General features: G+C 42.5%; 1 protein-coding gene across 3 annotated transcripts in view; it reads left to right on the top strand.

Moving 5' to 3' along the window:
- LOC129696253 (dnaJ homolog subfamily C member 5-like) overlaps window positions 1–27,340 on the top strand; it is a 156,571-nt gene that overhangs the window by 58,993 nt on the left and 70,238 nt on the right. The window contains exon 3 of one of the 3 annotated variants that reach the window (XM_055633977.1): window positions 1,865–1,959. The exons of 1 other annotated variant lie outside the window; for it this stretch is intronic. The gene's annotated coding sequence lies outside the window, so the exon portion shown is untranslated. Of the gene's footprint in view, window positions 1–1,858; window positions 1,960–27,340 lie in introns of all 3 variants that reach the window. One more of the 3 variants, XM_055633976.1, reaches the window with a different exon arrangement.

Below are 27,340 nucleotides of genomic sequence, written 5' to 3'. Positions count from 1 at the left end.
GACCATTGATTACCTGTTCACATTAGTTCCAGCTTATCCCACTTTGTCTTCCGCGCCCTAAACATTAGGACAATTTACAGAGACCAATTAACCTATAAACCTTTAGGAAACCGGAGCACCCGGAGGAAACCCTGCACATGGATAGCACCTGAGGTTAGGATTGAACCCAGGTCTCTGACAATGTGAAGCAGCAGCTCTTCCAGCAGTGCCACTGTTCTGCCCCAATGACTGAGGGTGTTCATGTTGGCCAGAGTACCATGGATAGGATTCTGGCTCTTCTTCAAAATAATGTTGAGCTGGCAAGCCTCAGTTTATTTATCTGGGAAATAAAACAGCAATCAGCTTAGCTTTGTACTCTCGGATGTTTTACACTCGCAATCTTCTAACAGAAGTGAAGATGCTACTAACTGAACCACAGATGTAGAATGTGTAGGAAAGAACTGCAGATGCTAGTTTAAATCGAAGATAGACATAAAATGCTTGAGTAACTCAGCGAACAGGCAGCATCTCTGGAGACTAGAGATGCTATCTCTGTACTGCTCATTCCCCTGACATCAGTTTAAAGAAGGGTCTCGACCTGAAATGTTACCCAATCCTTCTCTCCAGAGATGTTGCCTGTCCCACTGAGTTACTCCAGCATTTTGTGTCTATCATAGATGTAGAATATTCTGTTGATAGTGTATTCTGAATTAATCTATTTTTATGATGTTTTAGTATGAATCATACTAAGCAAAGAAAAGAAACAGTTATAAACCATAAAATAGTGGAAATATTCAGCAGTATCTCCAAACTGAACTAAACTAAACTAAACAGGTCAGGCACCACCACAATGGAGAGCGAAACAAAGTTAATTTTTCAGGTTTAAGAAGGAACTGCAGATGCTGGAAAATCGAAGGTAGACAGAAATGCTGGAGAAACTCAGCGGGTGAGGCAGCATCTATGGACCGAAGGAAATAGGCAACGTTTCGGGTCGAGACCCTTCTTCAGACAGATGTGAAGGTGGGGGGGGGGGGGGGGGGGGGGGGGGGGGAAGAAAGGAAGAGGTGGAGACTGTGGGCTGAGGGCGAGCTGGGAAGGGGAGGAGAAAGCAGGGACTACCTGAAAATGGAGGTCAATGTTCATACCGCTGGGGTGAAAGATTGATAATAGACAAGAGACAATAGACTGCCAACCAATTTTCTATCCATGTCAGCACTCTACCCCCAATACCATGTGCCCTAATTTTTCCCACTAATCTTCTATGTGGGACCTTATCAAATGATTTCTGAAAGTGCAGGTACACTGCATCCACTGGCTCTCCCTTGTCCATTTTCCTAGTTACATCCTCAAAAAATTCCAGAAGATTAGTCAAGCATGATTTCCCCTTCGTAAATCCATGCTGACTCGGACATTTCCTGTTACTGCTATCCAAATGTGCAGCTATTTCATCTTTTATAATTGACTCCAGCATTTTCCATCTTCCCCACCACCGATGTCAGGCTAACTGGTCTATAATTCCTTGTTTTCTCTCTTCCGCCTTTCTTAAAAAGTGGGATAACATTAGCTACCCTCCAATCCACAGGAACTGATCCTGAGTCTATAGAACATTGGAAAATTATCACCAATGCATCCATGATTTCTAGAGCCACTTCCTTAAGTACCCTGGGTACTTAAGTGGTACTTGATGACCTTTCATCAGAACAGTTACTTTAATATGTGACAATTTGATTTTGTATCTTGTAGCTGTACCATGTTATGATAATGGACGGATACAGTTCTGTTACGATTAGGACTTTTTTACAGTTTTCATTTTTACTTTTATGTATCATTTTATTAATAATTTAAAATTTGGTTAAACTCACTTAACTTTTATGCATAGTTACAGATGGTAAAATCTTGCAGTTAAACAGCAACTGACGATAAAGATCCAGATACTAGTGTAACCTGCAACAAATGAATATTGGCTGTGATTAAAACCAGGTAAATATACATTTATTTGAATTTCCAAACTATGCGAGATGTTTTTCACCTACAACCAAATACCATACCAGATTAGTAAAACTCCTTTCATTTCTTTTGAATGTCCTATTCACAATCAGTGAAGCACAATTGAACAATTGATCCACTGTTGCTTTCCAGGCAAATGATGTGACAAAATTGTAAGATCACACAAGCAGCGATCATACAATCATTTAACATGGGCAAAATCTTGTTTTCTTTTAAAGAAGTGTACCGACATTAACTAGGAATCTACTCTTTTCTGCCAATCTCTCTTTATTTACCACTGCTGGTTTAGGAATGAAAAAGCAGTAATTGGAACTTCAAACTTCATGAAGGAAAAAGATTAGACTTTATTGCCCTCCATCACAGTAAGGAATGTGGGGAAACCGCTGTGGTGGATGTTTATGTTAACTTATGGAGTTGTGGTCTTGTGCCCTTTTTCAGTATGGTTGTATGGTAATACAAATATCACTGTACCTTAATTGGCACATGTGTCAATAAAAGGCCTTTGGAACTTTTGAAACCTTTGAAACAAATGACTTGGAATAAATGGGATAATGCCACAGAAGAAAATCATATTATAGAATCAATACCATCAGAAGTCTTATCAATAGAAGCTCAAATAACAAAGCACATAAGACACCAATACATGAATTTCAGCAGATATATGTGAAAGTCTAAGTTCAAATTACATTTAAAAATCAAGAATGCCAATAATTGGCATTCATTGCATTACATCTGCATTGAATTCAAAGATCTTTGGCCCAATTAGTTTCGTTTTGAGATACAACATGGAAACAGGCCCTTTGACCCATCGAGTCCGCTCTGACCATCGATCACCGCTTCACGCTAGTTCTATATTATTCCACTTTCTAATCTACTCCATATACAACAGGGGAAATTTACAGAGAACCAGTTAACCTACAAATCCGCACCTCCTTGGAATGTGGGAGGAAACTGGAGCTGCTGGAGGAAACCCACACAATTTCAGGGAGAACGTGTAAACTCCAGACAGACAGCACCCGAGGTCAGGATCAAACCCGTGTCACTGGCATTGTGAGACAGTGGCTCTACTAACTGCACCATTGTGCATATGTAATTCACTTATTCGTATATTGTTGGATTGAAAACAAATTTTGCATCTCACGATGTATTTCTCATTTCCACTGAGACCCACGAATTTACAGGTAAGTTCTGAGAAAATTGCTGCCACAGATAAAGTTCTGGATAGATGAATAATTAAATATCAGCCCAGGAACAATGTGTCTTCTTAAATATGTTTTGTAGCTGCTTTCAATGCACCTTATTCTAAAAAAAACTCTGGAAATTAAATGTTTGAACTGTTGAACAAATGAAGAGCTTTGACCATTACCCATTTACTAAATAAGCTCTGAACTACATATGCTTGGGGGCAGACACAAAAATACCAGAGTAAAAGGAATTGATGATGCTTCGGGTCGAGACCATTCTTCAGACTGAGTCAGGGAAAGGGGAAATGAGAGATGTAGGCGGTGATGCAGACTTTGGGGTATTGGTTTTGTCTTTTTGCACTCTTATTGTTTGTTTGTTTGTTTTGTGTGTATGTATGAATTTATGAGTGTATGTAGGTTGATAGGTAAGGATGTATATATGTCTGTATGTATGTGTGTGTGTGTGTGTGTATATATATTATATACACTGAACGTCTTTTCATTTCTTATTCTGTTTGGGACATATGACAATAATACACTCTTGACAGGTAGTGGCAGCATCTATGGAGCAAAGGAAATAGATGCTCTTCTGCTGCACCCACTGAGTTTCTCCAGCACTTTTGTCTACCTTCGATTTTCCAGCATCTGCAGTTCCTTCTTAAACATACACTCTTGACACCTGATACTGACGTTTAGAAAGGATTTTTAAAAAAAAATTGTTGATGTTGGAAATTTGAAATATTAGAAATTATATGGAAATGTATTTGAGAGAAAAATGAAGATTAAATATTCTGTTCGAGGATTGAACAAATTTTAACCTAACATTTATTTTTAGATTCTGGATTAAGGTACTTGTTTTGGTCCCATTAAGTTTGTGCCTGTTTCCAGAAGAGCAATCCTATTTAGAGTGATATAGTGTGGAAACAGGCCCTTCGGCCCAACTTGCCCAACCCAGCCAACATGTCCCAGCTACATGAGCCCCACAAGCCTGCGTCTTGTCCATATCCTTCCAAACCTGTCCTAGCCATGTACGTGTCTAACTGCTTCCTAAACGTTGGGATCGCCACAGCCTCACCTACCTCCTCTGGCAGCTTGTTCCATTCACCCACCTATGTGAAAAAGTTACCCATCAGATTCCTATTATATCTTTTCCCCTTCACATTAAACCTATGTCCTCTGGTCCTCGATTCACCTGCTCTGGGCAAGCGACTCTGTGCATCTACCTGATCTATTCCTCTCATGATTTTATACACCTCTATAAGATTATTCGTCATCATCCCGTGCTCCAGGTAATAGAGACCCAGCCTACTCAACCTCTCCTTATAGCTCAGATCCTCTAGTACTGGCAACATCCTTATAAATCGTCTCTGAACCCTTCCCAGCTTTACAACATCTTTCCTATCACACGGTGCCCTGAATTGAACACAATACTCTAAATGCGGTCTCACTAATGTCTAAAACAACTGCAACATGACCTCCCAACTTCTATTCTCTTGACCTTTGTTGAGTTTCTCTCACATTTCCTTGTAACCCGACAATTTATTCTCTCTCACATGCGAGTCAACTCCTCTTTTATTCTTTTGGCACTTATCTACACTAGGACCAACTTACAGCAGCTAATTACTATTTCATATGTCTTTGAGATGTGGGAGGAAACAGGAGCATCTGAGAGAAACCCAAATGGTTACAATATACAAACTCACCAAAGGTCAAGATTGAACCCAGGTCTCGAGAACTGAGAAATATTGGCGTCTTTGTCACCTTGATGCCCCCAACCTATTAAATTATTTTGATCCTTTTTTTTATCTTGGTAGTTAATATTAATAAAATTCTTAATAATTCATTTAATCTTTAAATAAGATTCCACATGGCAGACTAATTTACAATAAAATTCATATTGCACCATTAAGATATTTTCTTTTTATTTATTTTTCCAATTATAGTTGGCAATAGTCGCATACATTTTTACTTATTTAACACCTGTGTCTGAAAGAGACATGTGCAGGATAATTAAGTTAGAATCACACTAATGTACCAGGTAGGCAGAAGTTGGTGAGGTCTGTTTTGTATACATTGTCAGGTTAAGGGCATGTTTGGGTTAACTACACTGGCTGAGATACAATGCCTGCAGTAGTGAAAGCTGTTACTGGGTCACACCCGAGTCAAAGAGCAACTTGGTATTTTATAGAAAAGAAAGGATTCCATTCCATCAATGTGCAGCTGGTTTGCAGTAACATGAAGAGTTTTGTCCAGCTACATACATAATGCCTACTCACATGCCACGATACCTGCATCCTGCTGCACACAATCCTCGTTAAAGTATTCAATCCTCCAAGCAGGCAGAATTGACTGAGACGCGTTGAATCATGACTCCAGTCAATATGACAGCCACGAAAGTACAGGAAAGCTTCAGCCAAAACCATTAGTCTGATCAAAACATGACAGAGCAGGCCACCAAAAATAAAGATTTTCCATGTCATTCCCTGCTCATGGCCTGGAGTGTCGTTGGTCACCTTTCCCTGTGCTTTAGAGCATACGAGGGCCTCTGCTGGCTCCACCTATACATGTGCAAGGCCAGCCTCACCCAGTGGGATACTCGGCAACCTGTGGGTACTCATAAGAAAGGGTAGGGCACAGCCGGTGAGAACGGGAAGTAATTTGACCAAAGTTCCCTCTTTCAGGTCCTCTGCCCTTATCATTCCTCTCATCACATTCCCCATTGTTAGCAGTGAGCTTGGAGCACTGTGCTGCAGGTCAGTGTGTACCTGCCATCTTGTTAAAGATCATTTGATTGTGATCATGCCCTAGGTGATGCACTCTTCTAATCTCTCTGCTACAATGCGAGTGTTACTGAAGCTACTTCCAGGATCCAGCATAAATTGTCATTGATGCGCCAAGAGGCTGATGTGCCAAAAATACAGGCCCTTTGTGAGACCCACTTGGAGCACTTGGAGTGTTCTTTTTGCCTCAGCCAAGAAATGGTATACTTGCCACAGAGGGATCACAACTGAGGTTCACCAGATGATTCCTGTATTGTCTCCTATCAGGAGAGATGGGTACACACAAAAAGCTGGAGTAACTCAGCAGGACAGGCAGCATCTCTGGAGAGAAGTCCGAGACCCTTCTTCAGACTGGTTAGGTATAAGGGAAACGAGAGATATAGATGATGATGTAGGGAGATAAATCAAGTCAAGTCAAGTCAAGTCAAGTTTATTTGTCACATACACATACGAGATGTGCAGTGAAATGAAAAGTGGCAATGCTCGCGGACTTTGTGCAAAAAGACAAACAAACAAACAATCAAACAAACTATAAACACAATCATAAACACACACATATTCTTTTACATATTAAATATTGTGGGCGGAAGGAAAAACGTTCAGTAAAGTTAGTCCCTGGTGAGATAGGAGTTTACAGTCCGAATCAGAATCAGAATGCCGTTTATTTGACATTTGAACATAGGTTCAAACGAAATTACGTTCCTGTAGTCATAACAACAACAACAAAAAAACACCCAATTAACACAATTTCACACAAAACATCCATCACAGTGAATCTCCAAACACCTCCCCACTGTGATGGAAGGCAAAAGTCTTATCTCTTCCCTGTTCTCTGTTCTTTATTGTTCTCCCGCAGTCAAGCAGTCACACTGCTGCATCGAGCTGATCGAGGCTCTTGATGTTAGAGCCCCCGGTGGGCGATAGTAAGTCCCACGGCCATTTAAGCCACGCCGGGCGATGTAAGGCTGCGGGTCGATTTAAACCCCTCGATTCAGCGAAGTTTACCGTTGTAGGAGCTCCGATAAGCGATCTCCCACCAGGGACCCGCGAGCTCCCGATGTTACCATCCACAGGGCTTGCAGCCGAAGCTCCGAAGTCTGGTCGCAGCCGCGAGCCACCACAGTGCTCCGCACTCCGAAGTCGGCCAGATGGTGAATCCACAGGCTCTGCGACTGGAGCCCCAGGTCGATTTTGGTTGGAGGCTGCTGGCTCCACGATGTTTAGGCTCCAACAACAACGGAGGTCCCCATATAGAGAAGAGATTAAAAAGTCCCCCTCCCCCACATATACATAGCTAAAAATAATATAAAACATACACCTAACAGGACAAAAAGAAAAAAAAAGACAGATGGACTGCTGAGGCCGCTGCCACAAGGCACCGCCATCTTGTCCAAGAACAATGAATGAAAGATATGCAAAAATGTAACGATGACATAGGGAACAGGCCATTGTTAGCTGTTTGATGGGTGAAAACAAGAAGCCGGTGCGACTTGGGTGGGGAAGGGATAGACGAAGAGGGAATGCAGGATGGATTGACTGATTTGTATTAATTGTAGTAGAGAAGAATGATATGGGGCCTTCTTGAATCTTACAAAATCTTGACATACTTTATGGGGGAGGACTGGCCTTTACCTGGGGCATCCAGAACAATGCGTCACAGGCTCGGCTCAAGATTTATAACTGAGATGTGGAGTATAATGGATAACCAGTGAAATTAGCTGCTGCATGGGACTGCGAGATCAGGTGGCTGAATATTTGTATGAAGAAGATACATACAGTTCTAATTGCAAGAGGCATCAAGAGGTATGTGGAGAGAGTGGCAGAAAGGTATTGAGAAAGGGGATCAGCTGTGTTTATGATGGGGTAGGCTCCAAGGCTGACTGATGCACTCCAGCTTCTAATTTGCCTAGTCTACTCTTGGTCTCACCAATATAGAAGAGATCATATCATGAGTACTGAACAGAATGGACCAGTTTGGGAGAGGTCCACACAAATCTTTGCCTTACCTCAAAGGGCTGTTCAAGTCTGCAGGTGGTGGCGAGGCAGGAAGTGTTGCACCTCTCCCGATTGCAAAGGAAAGAGCCAGGGGAATGGCTGAATGGATGAGGGGGTCATGGAGTGAGTGGTCCCTGTGAGATTTCCCACAGTTGATGTGACAATCGTTAAATTTGCAGTTTGTGCTTAATTGATTCCTGTAATAGCTGGCACATGCTCAGTATAATGTTTGGTAAAATTGCTCTTCCCTGTCTTTTAAACATTTAGGAATTTGATTTTGTTTGTGTAAAATCTGTGATCAGTGCTGCTAGAACATACAAATGGTTGCTATTTTATGTGTAGGAAAGAACTGCAGATGCTGGTTTAAATCGACGATAGACACAAAATGCTGGAGTAACTCAGCGGGACAGTCAATATCTCTGGAGAGAAGGAATGGGCGACATTTCGAGTTGAGACCCTCCCTCCGACTGATGTCAGGGGAGTGGGCAGTACAGAGATAAAATGTAGTCAGAAACAGTAAGACCAGGTGGAGAACTGGGAAGGGGGAGGGGATGGAGAGTGAAGGAAAGCAAGGACTACTTGAAGTTAGAGCAGTCGATGTTCATACCACTGGGGTGTAAGCTGCCCAAGCGAAATATGAGGTGTTCCTCAAATTTGCGCTGGGCCTCACTCTGACAATGGAGGAGGCCCATGATAGAAAGTTAAGTGTGGGAATGGGAGGGGGAGCTAAAGTGTTGAGCAACCGGGAGATCACATGGGCAAGAAAGAAAGAAAGTGAAAGAGAAAGTGAATATGTAAGAATAGAATCCCTAAACTACCAAATGAGTGTAATCAATGAGCGAGTAAGTAAAAACTTAAAAAAAATAAAACGCCAAAAACGAAAAAAAGGAACAAAAACCAAAAAGTGTTGATATACCTGCTTCATTTCTCACCACACCCATCACCCAGTCCGTAAATCGGTTTCATTCCAAAGGTGTGTTGCACCATACTATCCGTGTAATGAATCAATGAAAGGAATCCATATCTTTGCTCTGATTTTCCTGCTAAGACAAGTCTCATACCTTCAAGATGTAGCATCTCAGATATGTTTGTAATCTACATTTTAAGAGTTGGGGAGATGTATTTTTCCAAAATTTAAGTATATGTTTTTTCGCAATTATCAGGCCATAATTAAGGAAACGTCTTTGAAATATTGATAGCTCAGAGCAGGCTTCTGCTGTTCCGAAAATAATCAGTTCTGTATGGGGGTCCAGTTTTGTTTTTAATAATTTTGAGAAAATTTCAAAGATTCCTTTCCAAAAGTTATGTAGTTTTATGCAAGAAGCAAAGGAGTGCAAATAGGAGATACATTTGAAAAACTCTTATTCAGTTTAGTCTTTGAGTAGTAGAGTCTGTGGAGTATTTTGAATTGGATTCAAATGTGACTAACATTAATCAAACAATTATGTATATATAAGAGATACAGGTGCACAACCTTTAATCCGAAGATCCAAATAACGAAAAGCTCCGAATAGCGGACATTTTTCCAGTCCTTGAAGAAAGGTCCTTGAAGACGTTCACCGAGGGCGGCCCGCAGAGGTGACAGCGGAACCTCCGGTCGGTCCTCGAAGAAAGGGGAACTAAATCCCCATTCATAAAAGAGGTGAGGGTATATTGTGCGGGAGGGTTAATAATTGACAATCTGCTGCTGCCTGCCCGCTGAGTTAAAAAGTTCCCACATTAGACTCACGATACACAGTGTATCGTGAGTCTTGCGTGGGAACGTTTTAACGGGCAGGCTGCAGCAGATTGTCGCTCCCTTCAGTTTCACCCCACCTACACCCCTCTGCTTCCCGGCCATGTGTGTGACCCCTTCCCTCCCGTCTCCAGTTCCCCGCCCATTGCACCGGCGCGGGGGCTTTGCACTGTCTTCACGTCGGCGATGCCAGCCAGCAGGTCAGTGCCAGTCACCGGAGACGTCAGGACCAACGGGACACCGACCCCCAGGCCCACTGCAAGCACGGAGATCCCAGAGACCCACAGCCAGCAGCAGCCCAGCCCCGTCCCAACTCCAGAGGAACACGCTTCCCGTAGGGACCGAAGCTGATGGTGTGCAAGGTACGTCTTGTTCTTGGTTTTGCAGATGAGGGGGCGCAGCTCGGGCTGTGACGTCTCCGGCCACCCCCCTATACAGCAGCTGAGACTGGGAACTGTACCGCCCTTGCTGACTCACAGCCAGCAGCAACTCTAGCCCAGCCCCGCTCGAACTCCAGAGGAACCCGGGTTGCGGATGAGGGGGCGCAGCTCGGGCTGTGGGCGAACTGCCACTTGTCGCTGTAGCGGCCCATCGGGGAGTGGGTTCCTGTTGGTCCTGACGTCTCCGGCCACCCCCCTGGACAGGAGCTGAGACTGGGAACTGCACCGCCCTTGCCCCCTCCCTCTGCAACTGCAAACAACCCCACTCTCCTGCTCACCTGCAAGGGCGGTACAGTTCCCAGTCTCAGCTCCTGTACAGGGGGGTGGCCGAAGATGTCAGGACCACCAGAAGCCGCTCCCCGATGGGCCGCCACGGCGACAAGTGGCAGTTCGCCCACAGCCCGAGCTGCGCCCCCTCATCGGGACACCGACCCCCAGGCCCACTGCAAGCACGGAGATCCCAGATCAGCAACTCCAGCCCAGCCCCGCTCCAACTCCAGAGGAACACGCAGAAGCTGATGGTGTGCAAGGTACATCTTGTTCTTGGGGTGGCGCAGCTCGGGCTGTGGGCGAACTGCCACTTGTTGCCGTAGCGGCCCATTGGGGAGCGGATTCCTCTGGAGTTGGAGGGACAGGGAGACACAGCGGCTTTTGAGAATGGTGGGCAATCACTTCCAAAGTTCTCCCCACACAGTCAGTACACCTCTCCTATACTTGTCTCCCGCACTAAGATTATCTCGCAGAGAATGATCCCAGCCTAACCCTCCCTATTCTCTCCTATTCTGCAAGAAAAAAACTCCATTGAAGACTCAAACTCACGATCAAGTAACTGCCGGGATCGAGGCGCAAATTCACGACCTTGTGGATATGAGCCGAGCACTCTACCACTGAGCCAGCCGTTAAAATCTACACTAAAAATCTTCCAATCCGAAAGCCGAAAAATTCCGAATTACGAAAAGTGTCTGGTCCCAAGGCTTTCGGATAAAAGTTTGTGCACCTGTATAAGAGATATTTTTCCCATCTGTCTTTGGAGATTTTTAGGCCTAATTCCTCTTCCCATTCTCTTCTAATTACGTCTGACGATGGAATGTCTCTATTTAGAAGGATATTGTACAAGTATGATATTAGATTGTTTGACTGAGTTTCTATTTATACCTTTGTCTAATATATCTGGCAGTGGAATTTGATAATCGTGGATATATGTTTTCAAATAATCTCGAATTTGAAGATACCTAAAATATTGATTACCTTTCAGACTGTATTTCGACTGTAATTCTGGAATGAAAGGAGGTTTCCCATCTCGTATGCGGGACAGGCAGAAGTGAGCTGGGTTTTGCGCTGCTTCTCTGCGCTGGCTATGGGCCTGGGGGCACAGCTCCCATCTGACTTTCGACGTCTCTGGCCACCCGTGGGGGGGGGGGGGGGGGGTGGGGGGGGGGGGGGCAGGGCAGCGCTGGAGAGCCAGAATCGATCCTGGCTACGGATGAGGCGCAGGACTGTGCCGAGAGTGTTTTGGCACGTCTCCCTCCTCTAATCACCGCGCTCTATCCTCAGTCCCATCCCCCCCACTCCGCCCTCCTCCAATCATTGCGCTGAATCATCATGTTCCGCCCCCATTGCCTGTTGACCGATGTCTCTCTCATCTAATCGGTGCCCTCGATCATCAGTCCCACCCCCACTGTCTCGCGGAAAGCAGAGATTTCACGGGTTTTAAAATCCGGATTACAAAAACTTGGGGGTGGGATCGTCCCCACCTCTCAAAACAGAGGTGGGACATGTGTCCCCCCCCAGCCCCCCCCCCCCCCCCCCCCCCCCCCGGAATTTCCGCCCCTGAACATAGGTACACTTTACTTATCTCTTCAAATGACCTTTGAGTTTTGTAGCCATTATCGGGGATGCCAACATTTGTTAAGTACTTACATTTTAGAAATTATTTTACCATCCTCAATGGCTTTCACTTTTTATAAGGTAATGAATTCAATCAGCAAGATCCCACAACATTGTAGACAATTTGCTTAATTTCAGTTGGTAAAGTCAGTTCCTGTAACCACAGCACTCACAGTTGTGGGTTTACAGGGCCAATGATCGGAAAGCAGCCTGAATAAGAATTAATTTCACAAATTTAAAGTGATTCGTAAAAGTTCCAGCGGTGGAAGAAACATCCTTCTTCCAACATAGTTAGCGTGTGGAAAAGTTTTGCAGCATCAATTATGTCTTTTTAAAGAGAAATGGGTAAATATTTGAGGGTGAACATTTTACACGAGTGAAGAAGGGAATGGGACTAACTGAATTACTGCACAAAGAGCCAGCCTGGACTCTTTCCCAGTTGAATCATTTTTATCAAAATTCTGAAATTTAATTTTAGGACTAGATTTGAAGTAAAAGACAAAAGTCAAATGACATTGTGAGGTTTATTCCACGAAATCCAGATGTTATGAATTCTGAATGATCACTTGCTGTGCACAAAACATAAGGTTTGGAATAAAAACAGCTGTGTTCTGAAACACACAGAGGACTATGAGAGCATTTCTGCTAAAGCAGAATCTAAGCCTGCATTGTGATTTTGCTGTTAATGAAGAAAGAAAATGAACACCATTAGTTCATTTGCATAGCATGAAAGGAATAGGTGAATATTTGCAGTACTGACAAGGTAGACATAAATGCTGGAGAAACTCAGCGGGTGAGGCAGCATATATGGAGCGAAGGAAATAGGCAACGTTTCGGGTCGAAACCCTTCTTCAGATTGATGTGAGGGTGGGGTGGTGGGAAGAAGAAAGGAAGAGGTGGAGCCAGTGGGCTGAGGGAGAGCTGGGAAGGGGTGGAGAAAGTAGGGACTAACTGAAATTAGAGAAGTCAATGTTCATACCACTGGGGTGCAAACTGCCCAAGTGAAATATGAGGTGCTGCTCCTCCAATTACTCCTCCAGTACTGACAATCCTACTTCTATTAATCAATAAGTATATTTTGTATCCCCTCCAGAATCGATCAAAGTCATAATTAAACTGCATTTAAATATCCATGTCTGGACTTTAGTGATTAGACCATGATTCAGGATACTGGATCACATGCATTTAGTTTAGTTTAGTTTAATTTCAGTTTAGAGATACAGCACGGAAACAGGCCCTTTGGCCCTCCGACTCTGCACTGACCAGCGATTCCTGTACACTGGGTACAATTTACAATTTTATTGAAGCCAATTATCTACAAACCTGTATGTCTTTCAAGTGTTGGAAGGAAACCACCCAGAGAAAACCCATGCAGTTTACGGGTGTAAACTCTTGTGCAGACTGCACCCGTAGTCAGGATTGAACCCGGGTCTCTTGCGCTGTAAGGCAGCAACTCTAAAGCTGTGCTTACACTGCTCCTAAAGCTCCACCTGTTACCTTGAGTACAAAGAATGATGAAGTGCATCGGGCATGTGGGATGACGACCCACTGCAGGTTCCCCTCAATATCGCTTCAGATCCTGATTTGGAATTACCCTGCATAACATTCCCAAGGGCAATCTGGAATTGACCATAGATGCTGACATTGGCAATGAGGCACAGATCCCAAGAAATTAATGAATATATTAAAAAACACCCTATTGCTGAGCTTGCTGTAGCTGAAGTACTTACAATATTTTATTGCATTGCATTAGCCAAAAATAGCCCCAAAAAAACATGTTTTCTAGCACCAGGTTCGAACTTTGTTTAAATCATCACCTAACCTTTTCCAGACCACCATGGGCAAAATCGTACAAGGAATAAATGTAATCAGGATGCTGTTCTGAAGGCTGCGTTTACTGACGTACATTTCAAAATTCTGGCAGAGGCACTAAAGAAATTACAGAGGCTTAATGTGAAATTAAAGAGAAGCATGTGTACTTGTTTACAATGTAAAGTGGTTGATCTCAACATATGAATACATACACACGGTTTACATTCTACAAAAGGTACAAACTGTTATAAAAGCTCTGAAACCTGGGAAAGCACATCAACTGAGATCATTCTCAGCAATGCTATCAGTATTATGCGTATTTTCTACTGAATTCGGCAACTTGATCAGTATTTATTGACGAAGGATATCATGTGGACACGAGACAAAGTGCAGCAGTTTGCTTGCAATGTGCAAGCATTAGTAATAAAGCACTTATCCGTTATGATACCTCATGTGAAATAAAGTTAGCGCGTGATGTTTCAAGCTATAACTTTGAGCCAAGTGATGGATGGCTTCTCAAAAAAATTATCGCTTTTCTATCATGTACTTTGATGAAAGATGAACAAGATTACACCCAGATAGAAAAGGATGGACGTACTATCATATTCAGCGTCCAAAATGCCCATCTGTCTTTTCTTGATAAACTATTCCTCTCAGTAATGGTTGACAAATAATTAATGGCAATGTTCTGCCCCAACTCAGCCTTTATGGTCATAAACTGAACGAGGAGCAATTTGGTTAATTCTGCGAGATTATGTGCACGACTTCAAAGAAGAACGTGATGGCAGATATATTGTTTGGATCATCCCCCGAGAGTTTGAATGTGAGATGTGAATATATCATTCATACCTAGAGTGAATTGTGATTTTCCTGTGGCAGCTTCCAAAATTGCAAAATCCATTTGTGGGATTTGAACAGGTTAGGCTATATTAGGTTATGGTTTAGTTTAGTTTAGAGCTACAGTGTGGAAACATACCCTTCAGCCCATCGGGTCCATGCCAACCAGCGATCCCCACATACTAACACTATCCTACACACACTAGGGACAATTTACAATTATACCAAGTCAATTAAGCTACAAACTTGTACGTCTTGGGAGTGTGGGAAGAAACCGGAGATCCCAGAGAAAACCCACGGAGGTCACGGGGAGAATGTATAAACTCCATGCAGACCAACACACGTAGTCAGATCTATTTGTGGGATTAGGAAAACATGCTTAAAGGCCAGTTAGAACTTGAAAAAATTATAGGTGAGGAGCTACTATGATTTAGTTGCTGTCAAAATAAGTCTTCAAGTAATCAGGTGGTAATATCTGCTGTTTATAAGGCAAAAGATATTGACTGACTTACATATGGACCATACAAAGAGCCATGAAGTGCAATTGCTCACAGCTTATTTTATATTTACCAGACTGTGATTAAGGAGATAAAAAGTGAATATAGTATCTGCCATTGCACTGGCCAACACCCATAAAAGCCGGCATGTAGTTTAGGTGTTGAGTGTTCAGCCTTGGTAATAAAGTATTGGTTTTCATGGATATCCATTCTTCTTCTCATATGTGTTAGCATCACTAACAGAGGATTTTAAAGCAAAAAGCTAAACCAAGAGATAAAAATACAGTAAACTGGACAGTATTGCCAAACATTATTTTGTATGTGCAACAGCTATTACCAGAATCAATGAAGGGCAAAATACAAGGTTAACGATTGTCACCTTAACTCAGGGAAATCTCGCTTTCCGCTGGGAGGTATTGGCTCTGATTAGTGCAATAATTTGTCCTCTAAGGCAAAAATAAATATTTGTAGTGGTCATGACGTTTGTAAGTTAACAAGCAATCCCCTTGGCTTTGGTCCAGATTCAAAACAAACAAAGCATAATCTCCCTCAAATAAAAAGTGCTTTTAAAAGGTCGTCTGTTTATGTCACGTTTTTTAAACCATGTTTTGTTTGAAGCATTTTAACTAACTGCTCCAATATATTTTTTTACCTCAGCATTCTTCTGTTAGCCCAATGTTGCAAATGTTTCTACAAATCTATTCTGAGCTGGATTTGTGCCGCGATTTACTTTTCCTGCGCACTGGCAGATAATATAAGAGAGTTAACTCTCTAACACAGTGAGGTCAAACTATTACACACAGTTGTACTCAACCATTTCCTGATTTAATTTAGATGCTAATTAGATTCATAGAGTTAAATTATCTGATTTAAATCTAAAGAGAAAGTACCTGGGTATATTTCAATTGTCCTTTCAAGGACAAATATAGATCAGATGATTATTTGTTGTAACGTGACTAATTTAACCCTTCAGAGAATGGAGCTTACTACAAGCAGAATAGAGTCACAACATAACTGGTGGCACAGTGGCGTAGCTGTTATAGGTGATGCCATTGTAAGGTTTATTCCATGAAATCCAGATTTTATGAGCCCCACGGTGATCCAGGCTTGTTCCTGACCTCCGATGCTGTCTGTGTGGACTTTGCACATTCTCCCTGTGACTCTATGGGTTGCCTCCAAAAATCCCAAAGACGTGTAGGTTGATTACCCTCTGTAAATTGCCACTAGTGTGTATTGATGAATGCAAAAGTAGGATAACATGGATGGTCGGCATGGACTTAGTGGGCTGAAGGGCCTGTTTCCATGTTGCATCTTGCAATCAATTCAATTCAACAATTATCGATTTTGAGGCCCACTCTGCAAAGTACAATGGTGGGAGAAGGAATTGCAGCCATTCAAACTGGTTTGGTTTAGGTTTATTATTGTCACATGTTCCGAGGTGCAGTGGAATTATTAGATTTGCATGCTATCCAATCGGACTACTTCGTACATAAATACAGTCAAGCCAAATTTAAGTAGACCTAGACTAAGTGGGACCCGTTGGGTCCCAGCATCACAAGGGAGGGCTGGTCACCAACGCAATATTCCACCTCTCCACCAATTCCAATATTGCTCGCTAGTGGGGGAGGGACTTTCTGTTCCGCTAGTATGGGTGTTGCAGGCTGAAGGTACCGGTTTCCAGAGGGCTAGTATAGACATTGTGGGCCGAATGGATTCTTGGGCTGGCAGCCAACAGTTGCAATGATTTTATAAACCAAGCCAAGGCAAACATTTTGGCTGCAGCCACCCGCCAACCAAAATTAATTTTGTGACCACAAACCTTTTAAAAGGCGAGGCAAACAATTTGGCTGCAGCCACCCGACAACCAAAATTCATTTTGGGAACACAAACTTTTTAAAAAGGCGAGGCAAACAATTGGGCAGCAGCCACTTTACAACCGCATCGAGGGGACTCACCGTGGAGTAGACCTGCGTTCAGTGTTATTCACAGCTCAGAGAGCCATGACCCTCTCACTGGTCTGGCAGAGGGACTACACTTCCGGGTTTTATAGTCCCTCCCCTGCTGCCGCCAGCGGGGACAGCAGAGAGAATAGCAATTAAAAAAAACACATTAATATCTCTCTGATTTTTTATCGATGGGAAAAATCCTCCAGTCCCGGGAGGCGGAGGGGGGCTCTGAGCGAGGTGGCCAAAAATGACGGCCGTAGGTGGCGGCGTTCTCTCGGAAATTGCAGCACAGTGGGCCAAAAGCGGTCAAGATCAGACTTTTAGTAGGTGAATAAAGTGGAAGATACAGAGTGCAGAATATAGTTCTCAGGATTGTAGTGCTACAGTTCCAGAGACGAAGTCCAATTTCCACAATGGGCTAAGGATGAATCAGACAGTATATTAGGTTATGGTTTAGTTTCGTTTAGAGATATAGTGTGGAAACATACCCTTCAGCCCATTGGGTCCATGCCAACTTGCGATCCCCGCACACTAACACTATCCTTCACACACTAGGGGAATTTATAATAATACCAAGCCAATTAAGCTACAAACTTGTACGTCTTGGGAGTGTGGGAAGAAACCGGAGATCCCAGAGAAAACCCACGCAGGTCACGGGGAGAATGTATAAACTCCATGCAGACAAACACACGTAGTCAGGATCGAACCTGCTTTTCTGGCGCTGTAAGGTATCAACTCTACCACTGCACCACCATGTCGCCCAATTAGTAACGGATATACTTTTCTGCTGAAACTAAAAATAGAGGCCTTGATTAGTGATCACAAACAATAGAGCACAAGAACTGGCTCTTTGGCCCATACATTACGGGACGAACACGATGCCGTCATGGGTAGGGATGAACAGGACAAAATATTCCTGGGTAGGGCTGAGGCTAGGGACATCTCAGGAGATGAGAGCTATGTGCATTTAGAGATTGGTGACTGAGATGAAGAACCTCCATTAAAACCCACTGATGCTATCGCAGTTGATTCTGTGGACATACGTGGTTGAAGCCCTCCAATTGACAGTTTAATGAGGACTTTGTGGAAAAAAAACAAAAGACAATATGTAAAATACAGGAAATGTTGAGTTGCCGGAAATCCCTAGCAGTTCAGGCCACATTACTGATGAGAGAAAAGCTGAGAGAGAAAGTTACAGCAGATGACCTGGAGCAGCACTGATCATTTCTGATGTAGACAAACAAAGAGAGTTACCTAAAGTTGTGGAATTAAATATTGAGTCAGGAAGGATACAACTTGCCCAGATGAAAGATAAGGTGCTGCTCCTTCATCTTATGTTGGGTCATATTACAACATCCCAAGAGGGCACAGACAATGAGTTAGAGAGGGTGGATTAGTGAATTAAAGTGATTGGGCCCTTGCTTGCACCTCTACTCTCACGTCCTCTCCTCCTAGGCTTATATGATATCCTCTGCTCCACACATTCCACCGTGCTATACTGTGCTAAAGTGAGCTTCCTGTTGCCTGCCACTTTAATTATGTTCTATCATCAATGGTGGATTTGTCAAGGCGCTCTGCCATTTGCTTTTAAGCTGCCAATACATTGGAACCAGGAGGTGGTGCTCCGTGGAAACATTAAGAGTCTATATTTGTATGGAGGCTTTTACGATCTCAGGACATCCTTAAGCATTTCACTTGTAGCAATTTTACAAAATTTGAGATTTAAAAAATCAAGTCTGCAATTTATCCCATCAGATAAAGCATAAGAATAAGTTTAATTTGACACCAAATTCACTTTCAATCCAGTATAAAAAGTTATACATTTTCATACTCGGAATTAGCATCTTGTTCCCTATTGATTTTCGGACATTACAAAAGTCTGTGATCTTGGATAATCAAACGCCCATTTCTTAAGGAAAGTTTAACATTTTTTAATAGCCCAAGTGCCAAAGCACTCATCACAAATAATTCCCTAACATGATTTTTATCCCTAATTTCATTAATTTATGCCTATGTAAATTTAGTGTTCAATTTTTTAAATAAATGCCCAATAAACCTGCCTCCACACTTGGTTTCCACTGGAACGCTCATTAGAACCACATACCGCTAGTGCCCTCAAATGCCGAGAAAAATACTGCGGGATATAAAAAGCCCAAAATAAACTACCGCTATAGATAACTTGATATAAGGGTTATATCTGTGCCCCATTTAATGTAAAAGTCAGGTACATACCTTTAATTGTTTGAAAAAACCCTATTCTGCGAGAGGTTGCGAAAAGACAGTTGTAAAACATCAAGAACTATATTATCGAGGCCTATAAAACTAATAATACCTTTTGCGACCGGGTCTATCAGCGGTCCCCCGTTAATGATTTACTGCTGAACTCTGCGATTAGTACAGCCTAATAAAAATCGCGTTTTTAAACCCGCCCCCTTCAAACAGCTACCTCTCGCCGACATGGCTGAGGGCAGATTCCTAATGACGATTCAGGTAGGTTTTGTAACATACCTACTAACTGAGACATTTCAAAGTATTTTTAATGTGGAATACTCACCAGCCAATTTGTGCAGTATCCCTCAATATGATAAACTGTTACATGGGTTGCGGAATAAGTGTTTGCCAGGAGTTTGGGGTAATACCTCTGCTGTTCTATAAAATAATACACGGGATAATTAGGTCCGGTTGAGATGAGGCCTAAGACCAATGGTTCACCCTGAAGAGCTGTGACAGTCTCTCAACGCTGTTCTGGAGAGGAACAAACCCACCATCTTGTAACTCAGATGTGCAATCAACTAGCACACTGAACAACAGTTGCATCTCATTCCTGCCACACAGGCATTGACTGTAAACTGATTTTAATGTTGCTTCCCCTTCGTGTGCATTAATGTTTTGTTAGACTGGTTTAATCAATGATTTCAGGTGTTTATATTTCAGACTTTCCCCAATTCATTATTCATATCAATTGAAGAAATCAGTTATTTCCCCCCTTTGATTTTCTCTCCCCAAATAGAAAGACAGCAGAAAGGCAGTATCCCTGGTTGATGTTTAGTTTAGTTTAGTTGAGAGATACTGTGTGGAAACAAGCCCTTTGGCCCACTGAGTCCATGCAGACCAGTGATCCCAGCATATTAACACTATACTACCTACACTAGGGACAATTACACTTATACCAAGCCAATTAACCTACAAACCTGTACGTCTTCGGAGAGTGGGAGGAAACCGAAGAACTCGGAGAAAACCCACGTGGTCACGGGAAAAAACGTACAAAGTCCGTACAAACAGCACCCACACGTAGTCGGGATCGAACCCGGGTCTCTGGCACTGCAAGCGCTGTAAGCCAGCAACTCTACCGCTGTGCCACCCTATGTTCTTTACAAAATTCTTAATGAGCTAGATTTAAACTGATGTTTAGGAAGGACAAGGGGTCACAGCTTAAGGGGGGGGGGGGGGGGGGGGAACTATCTAAATAACCAGTTCAGCCTGAGCCTGTGGCTCTTAGCTGATACAGTTTGTAAATCATATTGAATGGCGGTGCAGGCTCGAGCGAAGTACTCCTGCACTAATTTCATTACCCTATAGAGGTCATGCAAGGCTGAGGGCAATCGTGACATGTTTTTGCATCTCATGACTATTTAAATAACCAACTCTTGTCAGAGACTTCCTTCATTTGAAAATGTGACTTTTTTTTACACTTTGTCAGAGATCCTTCATTTGTTTGTTGAAGATCCTGAAGTAAGTCATGAATTAGATTCATCCATTAAAGTAACGGATGCTTCCATTTGGGAGAGATGACTACATGCCAGGTTAGCTTTCCTTTCCTTTTCCATAGTCGTTTTAAGCACAAAGCATTTTTCTTTGAAACAGGCCCCTGCTTGATGAAGGTAGTGGCACCTTTGCGATTCGTTGGTAGATAGTTTATCTCACCACATACATTTACATCAGTTTACTTGAGGTATCTCTATGATGTGACTATAGCATTTTCTTTGATAGTCATGGCAGCCTTGGTGAGAAGATAAACATTGGTGTAGTGGTACTACCTCTTCAGACTCTTTATATAATGACTTCCCATGTCTAATGAGTAGGGGTGATAAACAAACGTCTATATATGTGTCTTGGTGTAACTGGTAGGACACAGTGACTGAAAAGTGCAGCTTCCGCAGATTAGTACTAGCAATGTTTGTATAAGGGAAGAGTGGTTTACGATGGGAAGGGGACTTCAATTTGCTCCTCTCTTGGATTTGTGGAGGCATGTCTGCTGGGCTATAATTAGGCCATCGTGAACCCAGGCCTTATTAATACTGAATGAGAGTCCCAGATTTCTGTGAAGAGATTTAGCATAAAGTGGTCACATCGAAGACCACCGAGTACAGATAGGGTTCTTCAATTTTCAACATCCAAGTTTGAATACCAAAGTTCCAGGCACCTGCTATTGACTTCAAATGGCTGAAGACTGTCATAAAGGCAATCACCAAGACTGCAGTTGAAATGTCAGACGCAAAATCAGATTCAGAATAGTTTATTGTCATATACACCAGGATGCAATGAAATTCCTTATTCGCATGAAACTAAGAGTAAATGGTATACTTTAATAAAAATTGTAACACCAATGCAGTACAGCAGAATGATGCAAAGATTGTCATGCGATACGATACGATATGATATAATACGATAGAACTTTATTTATCCCAGGAGGGAAATTGATCTGTCAACAGTTATAAAGTAGTAGCAGCAATCTGAAGTAGTGCAAAAATAACCCAAAGTGCAATAACTGAATGATGTACAGTTAAGAGTAAGAGTATGTGGTGGCACTCTGGGAAGGGGTGTAAAAGAGATGATTTTTTCAGGAGTCAGATAGCAGTGGGGAAGAAGTTGTTTTTAAGAGTGGACATCCGGGAAAAGGAAGTGACCTGGGTGGCAGGCATCCTTGCCGATACCTCCGGCTTCCTAATGCAACACATTGCGAAGATGTTCTGCATGCAAGGAAGTGATGAACTTATAATAGACTGGGCTGTGTTCACCACTCTTAGCAGATTCAGAAGATTAAGAGCAGAGCAGCCTGAAGAAGGGTCTCGACCCAAAACGTCACCATTTCCTTCTCTTCAGATATGCTGCCTGTCCCGCTGAGTTACTCCAGCTTTTTGTGTCTATCTTCGGTTTTAAACCAGCACCTGCAGTTCCTTCTTATATATTACCAGGTTGCTGTGCATTGCATCAGCATACATTCTATACTGCATCTGAATCAGCATGAAAAGGGGACCCTGACCTGCAATTTGTTTTTTGCTCCATATTCCAGCGTCTGCAGTCTCTTCGTCTCTGTCTTGATTAAATTGGGCCGCTGGTTTATTTTGAAATTCTCTATCTGCATCCCTGGTAGCCTTGTGGAGATCATATTTGGCCTTGCTGTACAGGACAGGGTCATTCTTGATGAAAACCTTGGATCTGGACTTGAGAAGAGAGTGAATTGTCTTGTTCATCCAAGGTTTTGGGTTAGGATAGACCTTGACAGTCTTGGATGGAATGCAGTCATCAACTCATTTCTTGATATTGCCCAAAATTAAAGTAGCTAATGCAAACAGATCAGGAATCAAAATCAAATCTCTTTGCTTTGAAATTTCCCTGCATATAGCCATTGGAACCCACAAAAAATAATGATTGTGTCAAACGACTATCTGATTTTTTTCCATAACTAATTGCATTTCAACTCATTGGTTGAACTTTTTTAATGGTCAAAATAGCACTAGCTGAAACATTTAAGTAAAATCAATTTACGTTTCCTGACACATGCTTAGGTGATGTGGCATCATATCAGGAAACGGCTGGTGCCTAGAAATCTGGTACTTCCACTTCCATGTAACATGGGGGGTCACTTGTATTAAATATAGGTTTAGGTTTAGACTTAGATTTATTATTGTCACATGTATCAAGGTTTGTTTTGCATGCTATCTAAACAGATCAGATATACCATGTATAGACATGATCAGTTAAAACACATGTATAACAGACAGAGGGAAGATACAGAGTGCAGAATATAGTTCTCTGAATTGTAATGCATCAGACAAAGTCCAATGTATTCAGTGAGGTAGAGGATTATCAAAGGACTGTTCATTAGCCTCTTAACGGAGAGGAAGAAGAGATTCCATTCTGATGGTGCGTGCTTTCAAGCTTCTGTACCTTCTGCTGGACAGGATCAAAGAGAAGAAGGCACAAACGGGGGTGGGACAAAGTTAATTTTAAGAACAACATTTCAAGAGTTGCCATTAAAGTTTTACAAAGTGACCATAAAATAATAATCCGGTGATTGTTGAAGCACTGTATTAGCCTCAGCATTGGCTAGTCTATTATTCTATTGCAAGACTGTATAGTTAATGACACTATAATGGCCTGTTGCACTTAGGCGACTTTTTAGGCGACTGCAGGAGACTCAGCGGTCGGCACATGTTCACGGGGAGTTGCCGGGGAGTCGTCTTCATGGTCATGAGGAGTTCCCGCATTCTGGGAACTAGTTGCGGCCTCATTATGGCCGCCGCAATTGAAAAATTAGCAGCGATCAGAATGAAGCCGCCATGGAGAGTAACGAGAATTCTCATGCTGTAGGTGGGTTGCCAGGAGGTCAAAGGTTCTCGTAGGTTTGGTAGGTTGTAGCCGACCGGTGAATTTCATTAGCTCATTGGGAAAAAAAACGTAAGCAGTAGTTTTCAGAACCAAGGATAACCGACCGGTAATGTTAAATGTCCACCGAGCTTCACTGCCGTGTATCTCTGGCTTCTTAAAAGTTGTCTGCACTCCTTCTCCCTCCTTATCCTCCCTTTTCCCCCCTCTCTCCCCCCCTCCCCTCGCCCCTCTTTTAAAGGACTTACCATACACTGAGCTTTAGCCATCTTAATTACAGCTCCAATCTTCCTGTTCATCGCGGTGTGTGTCTGCATCACATTGGCTTTGCACCGTGTGTGTGTGTGTGTTTGTGTGTGTGTGTTCTGCCATGATGGAAAAATGCAATCAGAACACTCCTAACATTATAGAGAGAGACAACGTTTTCACCAGGAGCTAAGAGGCTGGCAATGAACACAATTTTGCTCCATTCCAAGTTAAAACTCAGTTCAACTGCAGAACAAATGTTTCTAAAAGAGTTACAGGAAGGAATTTTCTTGACCAGTTCCACTTATATGGTGCTATTTCTCCCAGAAAAAGTAATTAAGGATTTCTATCAAGTTAGTTTTACACTAACTCAATTTAAACCTCATCACTTTGTGGTTCGTAATTCAATCAGTTCCAGGAAATGGGCCTTTATTATTGTAGCCCAATATTATTATTTTTGTTTGTTACATGATGCAATAGCATGCAATCTGGCGTGAAGCCTATTCTCAAGAAGCACAAGTGGGCGAGACATGGGTCTGTTTTGTTGATCTCCAAAAATCAGCCACGATCATAACCTTTTATCTAAAATAATATCAACAAACATTTTAGTATTGATAATGAAATAAGTACAGGGAAATGTTAAATCATGCTTTTAGTCTGTGACCTGCACCCAAATTCTAATGCTTTTCGTGCTGCATGGCAGGCATCCAAATTCTGCAGATTAGGTAATTGCTGCCTGTGCATGCACAATGACCACTGACAGAATCAATTACTCCGACTGCATTTTCCAAGTCATAATGTCCATCTTGAAGTTGACGGTCCTTTCTGAGGCCTCTGTGAAATAGCTTCACACAGCTTTTATTACCTCCAGGGAGCCAGAATTAATTTTGGCCCAGGCATATGTGACACAACGAATCTCTCTGTGTAAGTTATATGTGAATATACAATTTGACAATCTATCTCTTATCCCCAGTAGACATGGATCTGACCAAAAAATCTTTGCGAAAGTGACATTTTTGGCTGAGGGTGATATTGAAAGTGAAATGTCACAACAATAGGAATGATGATTGAGGCTAGAGAAAGCAGAATAATCTGAAAGCAGATCACTTTTTATCACCAATTGAGACACTGCATGCTGTTCTTGCCACCTCTGAAATTCTGAGCTACAACCACACAAATACCAAATGACCAAAATACAATTTTCTTATTTTTTAAGAAAAAATTAAAAAATGTAATTAAATATCTATCTTTGGATATTTTTTTGTTTTACAATTTGGTTTTAGTCTTTAGTTTTTTAGTTTTAGAGATACAATGCGGAAACAGGCCCTTAGGGCCACCGAGTCCGCGCTGACCAGCGATTCCCGCACACTAGCTCAATCCTACACACTAGGGACAATTTACAATTTTTACCAAAACCAAATTAACCTACAAACCTTTGGAGTGTGGGCGGAAACCGGAGCACTCGGGGAAAATCCACGCGGTCACAGGGAGAATGCACAAACTCCGCACAGACAGCACCTGTAGTCAGGACCGAACCCTGGTCTGTGACGCAGCAACTCTACCACTGTGCAACCACCGCAATTGAACTCTGCAGCCTTGCATTAGAAGGATAACATAAGTTATGGTCTAGAAATGTGGATATGTGACTGCATGGTCTAAAAATTGACATTTTGTTCAGGAGAGGAATGCCGTGATCTTTTCAGAGTCGGATGGCAACATTCCAAAAACTTCTTCTACCATGAATCACCCGTCTACACGGTACATGATTTCACTGTCAACTGTGCAGCAAATGATGTAATGCCCCTGTCCCACTTAGGAAACCTGAACAGAAACCTCTGGAGACTTTGCACCCCACCCAAGGTTTCCATGCGGTTCCCAGAGGTTGCAGGTGGTTGCCGGAGGTTGCAGGTAGTGGAAGCAGGTATGGAGACTGACAAAAACCTCCGGGAACCTCCGGGAACCACACGGAAACCTTGGGTGGGGCGCAGAGTCTCCAGAGGTTTCCGTTCAGGTTTCCTAAGTGGGACAGGGGCATAATACTCCATGCATTCATCCATTGGTGCATTACTCAGAAAATCAATGCACATTGTTCTGAAGGGTTCTTGGTGGGCAATCAGTATAAACAGATTTAAATCATGATGATCTGAGCTGCCTTTGCTGACCATCCAGCTCCAGCCTCAGATTATTCCTATTTATGTCCCATTTAACCACCTCCAGCTCTCCGCAACTGGACCAAACAAGAACAATACAATCATTTTATCTCAATTGAGTCATTGATTGGCCCCAGCTCCAAACTCCAATTCTCCCATCCCAACATTATTTTCCTGAAGAAGGGTCTGAACCCGAAACGTCACCCATTCCTTTTCTCCCGAGATGCTGCCTGACCAGCTGAGTTACGAAAGCCTTTTGTGACTATTTATCCTTCATGTATTCCACATTGACTCTATGGTGAGCCTTTTAGACTGCATAGACATGAAAACACCACTGCCACCAGATGGTTTCAATACTAATATTTTTCATTTACATTATGCCTTTAACTTAACATCACAAGGCATCTGCTAAAAGGTTCATCAGGGATTTGTGGCTGCTTCTCGAGGAGGATTTGAGAGGACTGGATAAAGAAGGTAAAGAAGATGGAGAAAAAGCAGGGTGTGGGTGATTAAGGCATAGGGTTCCATTAGGAAACTACAGGCTAATAACAATGTTATGTGGAGCAATTACAGCAATGTGGATAGTTAGCTCAAATGTGTAGATTATACAATAATAACAAAAAAATGGCAGACAAAGGTGGCGGCCATATCCATTCGCAACCATTTCCAGTGCAAAACACAGATAATGTATACACTGGTGCGTTAATAACAAAAATACAGCGTTCGGAATAAAATAACATTTAATTGTGCACGGATTCAAGATTTCAGAGATTACGAAAACGGAAAGCATTCTAATCTTCAAATTGGAAAAATTCACTAGTCATCTGAATCTTCAAAGCGTAATACCGACAATTCATCAGGGTCATTACAATTTACAGTGTTAAACAATGTACTGTGTTAAACAATTTACCGAGTTAAACAACTTAAACAGAATTTCCACGGCTCCTACCTAGACCAGGTGTTTGAAGTGTTTGAAATGGCGAAAATCACTGATGGGGACAAGTCAGAGTATAGAAGAGAGATCGACCAACTGACCAAATGGTGCCAGCACAATAACCTGGCCCTCAACACCAGCAAAACCAAGGAACTGATTGTGGACTTTGGAAGGGGTAGGATGGGGACCCACAGTCCTGTTTATATCAATGGTTCAATGATGGAAAGGGTCAAGAGCTTCAAATGCCTGGGCATGCAAATCTCTGAAGAGCTCTCGTGGTCCGAGAACACCGATGCAATAAT

This window comes from Leucoraja erinacea, chromosome 4, assembly GCF_028641065.1.
Source record: "Leucoraja erinacea ecotype New England chromosome 4, Leri_hhj_1, whole genome shotgun sequence".
NCBI classification, from domain to species: domain Eukaryota; kingdom Metazoa; phylum Chordata; class Chondrichthyes; order Rajiformes; family Rajidae; genus Leucoraja; species Leucoraja erinaceus.
The sequence above is the reverse complement of the archived record's forward strand: the minus strand, read 5'-3'. Positions and strand labels throughout refer to the sequence as shown.